Here is a 6,000-nt window from a genome sequence, read left to right as displayed (position 1 = left end):
CGCCGCCCGCCCGCGCGCGCGCCAGGCAACCGTTGCCATGGCGACCGCGCCCGGCCCGCGCGCGCGAGGAGAGCGGACCCGCCCCTCACGGAGCCATAACCCCTCACGGAGCCATGGCCCCTCATGGACACACGGCCCTCATGGACACACGGCCCCTCATGGACACACGGCCCCTCACGGAGCCATATCACCTCATGGAACCACGGCCCGTCATGGAACCACGGCCCCTCACGGAACCACGGCCCCTCACGGAGCCATAGCCCCTCATGGACACACGGCCCCTCACGGAGCCACGGCCCCTCATGGACACACGGCCCCTCACGGAGCCACGGCCCCTCATGGACACACGGCCCCTCAGGGAACCATGGCCCCTCGCGGAGCCATAGCCCCTCATGGAACCACAGCCCCTCACGGAGCCACGGCCCCTCATGGACACACGGCCCCTCATGGACACACGGCCCTCATGGACACACGGCCCCTCACGGAGCCACAGCCCCCCATGACCCTCATGGAGCCGCCCCACCTCACGCCCCCACAACCATCGCGGTCCTCCCGCCCTCACAGCTCTGCCGCCCGCATCCCCTGCACCATCTTGAGGGGCAGGTGGTGACCAGGGCTGCCGGGGGAGCACCAGGGCTCAGCCTGTGGGAGTCGTGATGGAGAAAGAGCCTCTTTGGTTCAAAATGGGGTGAATGAGAGTGACTTGGGCTGTGTCCCACTCCAGTGACCTGTCAGGCAGGTCCCGGCTCTCCCAGGCCACAGCCCGGGGGAAATGCGGGGTCTGCAGGGGTTTGGGGAATCAGCTCCTGGGCAGGAGATGGAATTGGGGCTGCTGAGCCCCCATCCCCATCCTCACCCCACGGAATCACATCCCAGCCTTCCCTTTGGGAAGCACAGAAATGCCGAAGAAATTGCCTCACCACAAAAGCACCAGCTGTGGGAACCTTTAGGTGCCTGAGAGATTCCTCTGTAGCAAAGCAGTCGTTTTCTTAAGTGCGGGAAGGGTTTAAATTTCTCTCTGTTGTCAGCACAGCTCAATAAAACATTGGGTTTGTATCAAAAAGTATCAGCAATATTTTTCTTCATGGTATTACAAATAATGTCCTTCAAGATTTGCTGAGTTACTCCCTGCTCACCATCAAAGGATGACAGACAGTTTTTCAGGCCGAAACCTTACCAAGATTTGCTGAGTTACTCCCTGCTCACCATCAAAGGATGACAGTTTTTCAGGCTGAAACCTTATACATCTTATGTTTCTTGGCAAAAAAGAGAATTTCTTTCCCTGCTTTACGTCATGATCTGTACCAACACCAAGAAATGTGTGACAGGTTCAAGACGTGGGGGTTTTTTGCTGTTAGACACGCTCTTGTCTCCCAGCGCTGTCTCCTGCTGTCCGCACAGCAATCGGGTCACAGAGTCCTAGGGTAGATCATGGAATATCCTGAGCTGGAAGGAACCGGGATCACCGAGAACAGCCTGTGTCCCTGCACAGACACCCAGCCGTCCTCACGGCCTCCTCTGGATGCTCTCTGACAGCTTTAGCTCCTGCTTATCCTGTGGTGCCCAAAGCTCTGTGCACTTTTGGCCACCACTGCGTACCAGGCTCGTGACCAGAACCGGATCCTGCAGATTAGCTCACATCACAAGTGAGTTTTAGGGCTCGTCTGAAAAGTGAAGCTGCATGATTGAGCTTCGAGCCTTTAATGCCTGTGCTGGCCAGATGAATTATCTTCATATCCATCGACTGAAACCATGATTATAAGTTCAGCTGCACAACAGCGATAGCAGACTGACCTTACTCTACCTAATTTTGTTATGATTCTCATAAATTATTTTTCCTGCTGCATGTAACTGGTAGATTAAATGAATATTTCAGAACCGTTAAAGATTCATTTGGGTCTGTCTTAAAATTTAACGTTTATTTCCCTGTGTCTTCTCAAAGTGCAAGGGGAGGGCATTCTTTGTTTGTGTCACCAGGAAATACGATCTGGTGTCCAAAGGTTATTCCAGCCTCTATCACTCTCCCATATTGAAGGATTGTGTGCAATTAAATTGTATTTGCAAACAACTTGCTGGTTGTTTAATAATCTCTGTTCGAAGGGTTTGGTTTTCAGCACAGTGGTTACAGGCTGTCGATTTGTGGCGTTATCATCAGAACAAGCTGCTCTTGTTTTTAGATTAAGAATTAAGGCTGAATCCAAATCCCCTTATATTTGAGAAGAATGTTTTCATTTTCCTGGTGGATTGGGCAATGGACCCACAGCAGGAACAGAACAGGCCTTGGATTCCTGGAGCAGGTGACCTGTGTTGAGGGTGAAGGTGTAAGCAGGAGAAAACTGACCTGCATCTTCCTCTGACATATTTTTCCTTGAGGTGAGGAAGGATCAAATTGTCAAACTTATCAGGAACAAAAATATGCTCTAAGAAGCCAGCAGAAAACCCCTATAAAACCAAGCCAGTATCACATCAACTCCTGAAAGTCTTGGAATAAAAAATGGGAAAAGTATAAAGTAGGCTCTCCTTTCCCAGCCTCTGCTGCACGGAGGATCCTGGCCCTGGAATTACCTCTTGCTCTGCCCCTTTTTCTCCTCTCTGCACCTCTTCCAGTCTGGTGTGGAATGTGCTGCCACTTCTTCCTCTATGGTAATTCCCTGAAGCTCTGTTATTGAGGGCATTTGCATGTCCTTAAGTGGAAGCTGAAATTGATGTTTTGGGAAACTTTCTGGGTGATGATGAAGTGGTTTGTCAAGAACTCGGCATCATCCCACACCAGCGTCCTCAAACTTGTCCTGGAGATAAAAAGCCTGCATTTAAAGTGGGAGGGTCACCAGTGGATTGCTAAGTGTGTTTGCCTTTTCCCTGAGAAAATAAATGACTCTCCCATATTCAGCATCAACAAATTCATCTGTAATTTGTGTGCTGCTTGTTTCTTTCTGTGCTCCACTACTAAACACGCTCCAAGGTTTTTATTCTGGAAAATGGTAATATATTTCTTTTCTACATGAAATAATTTTCCTATTAGTCTCTTGGATTCCTCACGCACTGAGAGTGGGTGTACACGTGAACTGACACAACTTGTCTTCCAGCAGAGCTCTGAGGTTAATTACTAGCAGGCAATTCCTTTGAGAAATCATCATATTCACACATGACACTCATTGCAGGTAGCAAACTGGACCCTCGTGCTTGTTTTCTGCCATACTGGATAAAAGCCTGAGATTTTGGTATCTTCCACCTTGTTTCAATTATCAATATTGGGAGACTACAAATAGAATAAGAGTGTCACCTCCCAGAATACCTGATGTCCCTGAGGACAGCGGATCTAAATTAATGTTGTAAAAAAAGGTATCTTCTGTAAAAATATAAATGTGCTGTGGCTGGGGACTTACAGGTTGAAGATAGGTCCTGGGTATGTAGATGAAGAGCTTCCATTCCTGGGGTGGTTTGGGTTGGAAAGGACCTTCAAGATCATTTTATTCCAAACCCCTGCAGTGGGAGGGACACCTTCCACTATCCCAGGTTTCTCCACGCCCCATCCAACCTGACCTGGAACATTTCCAAGGATGGGCAGCCACAGCTTGTCCTCAGCAGCCAATAAAGGCTCTCTCTGGGAAGAGATTTTTTGCCTTCAGTCTTGCCCAACAGCTGCTGCCTGTGCTCTGCGGAGCAGTGAGAGAAAACACTCAAATGAATGAACATTTTTCTCTCTTATCCTTGCAAAATGTCCAAGGCAGCCATGAGAGCTGGAGACGGCCCCAGCAGAGCAGCGAGCAGCTCGTGCACACTCACAGCCCTGGCTGCTTGCAGCTCTCTCCTCAGGGCCCTATTTTCAGCCTGGACTCATTTTGAACCCTGCTGTAGCTGCTTCCCTGTGCTTAGTTCTGCAGGGCCTCGTTTGCCCCGGTGCTGAGCACTTAATATCCCCAGCCAGGATTGACTTAGGTCAATATCCGAGGTCACAGCGTGGGGCCAGTGCTGGCACTGCCCGGGGGCACAGGGGTCTGTCTCCTCTGTGCCCATCAGATTTGGTATCCTAACCTTCTGCGCATACTAGAGTTCAAAACAAAAGTTACATCTCACTAGAAATTCCAGAAGGAAAAGGAGATGTGGTCAAGAAGACACTTAAAATATCTGCTGACAGACTGGTCCCATCACTCGAGGGGGAGTGGGGGGCTGGCAGCCCCCTCGTGCTCTCGCTGCTCCCACAGCTCCACATGTCCTTTCCTACCTTGTCCAAAGTGGTTTCCTGTGACAGCCCCTCACAGAGCCAGCCCCAAGGAGCACAGAGCAGGATATTATTCTTAGCAATACTCCAGTGTCACTTCAGTGCCGTTCCCAACAGCACAGGAACAGTTTCTGAGGCACAGCGCCGCTGTCAGCAGCTCTTTATCTCCACTTCTGTGGAGAATATGCAGTGGCAAGGCCTTGTGCATCAGGGAACCACAGGCAACGAGCAGCATTTTTCATGTAAATAAAGAAAACAAATGAAGTGCAGGTAGTAGGGCTCTGTTTCATTCATGCTTTTATATTATTTCAAAGGTAATGTATATGCAACTCAGCTGTTATGCTGATGAGTGCAACAAGTTATTCAGATTTATTTCTTTTTCTGCTGCTTGGAGTGTTTGATGTGTATCAAACCCAAGAAATGGGACGGGCAGGGAGCACAGGCAGCTCTGCTCCTCACAGAGAGGGGCTTCCCCCCAGCCAGGGACAAGCCCCACCACATTTAAAAGAATACTTGTGTTCAGCACTTATCTTCAAAGTGCTGTGCAAACATTAATTAATGACTCTGTTATTGCCAGGGGGAAGAGCTGGCAGAGGGAGGGGTGACAGCTCACCCTGGCTGCCTTCCTTGCTGGGAGCCAGAGCTTCCTTCCCCAGCTCCATCCCCAGGCCTCTGCTCACCTCCAGCAATTACAGCTCTGGGAGTGCTGTGGTGGCTTCTAAGTGCCTGCATCACTAACAGGAAGGGGTTTTGCTTGTGAGATATTTTTATCCATATGATTTTTTTTATTTTTAAAGTCCCTGGACTATGTTTAGGATGATAATGGGTCAATAGCATTCACAGCCAGCAGGTTCTCCTGGGAGTCTCATCCCACCATGCTTTGTCATTCCTCAGGCAACCCCAAGCAGGGAGACCCCAGGGACGAGCTGGGTGAGGGCTGAAAGGGTTTTGAGTGTTGTCATGATCTAATTAATGAGCAAATGAGATGTTTCTATCTTTACATGTATCTTTATATTCATTAAACCACTTTTAGCAACTGCATCTGGGTAGTGCTCAAACAAATCAGTCTCGATGGGGTCTGTTGATTTTTTTTTCCCCAGATGATTTCTTTCTAAAATGCATTTTTTTCCCTAAGGACACTTCAAGTTAAACTATATTTACCACAACTGTACAACTATGCAAAGACAGAATGACTTATCCCCAACTTTTTCACCACTTAAGCATTGCAACAAATCAATGAATAAGTGAAAGGCAGGAGAAACAAACAAGAAAAAAAATATAATTGTATTACAAAATGCAACATCTTCCCCCTGCTCCCGGCTGCGCAAGGTGCAGGAGCCCAGAGCAAGATGGAACACACTCAACATCACCATCCCAATAAATGCCATTGTGATTGTGGAGCAGTACAAATCCCTGGCACAGGAATAGCCTGGCATCCATCAGCATGGCACCGAGCCCTCCTCTTGCCATGAGCTGGCACGTGGTTATCCTCAAAAACAACATCCTGATCCCCTGCTAAGCATTACCTGTGGGAATTCACAGCCAGCTCAGCCCTTTCCAAAAAGCTGTTACAACACGGTGATTTCACCAAAATGTTCTACATCCATCACACAGAGGAGGGAACAAACCCGGGGCCGCCTTGTTCCAGGTCCCCCAGGGGATGCACAAAGGCAAACGCCGCCTGCCAGCTCCTGGGAAATCCATCCCAGCCACGGGAGGGATGTACCTGACCCTGCACTGCCATTCCCTGTGGCAGATTTGAGCTATGGCCTTGCAAT

The 6,000-nt window shown here is 49.4% G+C and overlaps 1 protein-coding gene across 2 annotated transcripts in view; it reads right to left on the bottom strand.

The window, feature by feature from the left end:
* Nucleotides 1-6,000, bottom strand: part of CAMSAP1 (calmodulin regulated spectrin associated protein 1) — a 32,944-nt gene that overhangs the window by 25,136 nt on the left and 1,808 nt on the right. The window lies entirely within an intron of this gene.

Source organism: Passer montanus, unplaced genomic scaffold (assembly GCF_014805655.1).
Source record: "Passer montanus isolate IOZ18808 unplaced genomic scaffold, ASM1480565v1 scaffold73, whole genome shotgun sequence".
Classification (NCBI taxonomy): domain Eukaryota; kingdom Metazoa; phylum Chordata; class Aves; order Passeriformes; family Passeridae; genus Passer; species Passer montanus.
This window is presented reverse-complemented; position numbering and strand designations above follow the sequence as displayed.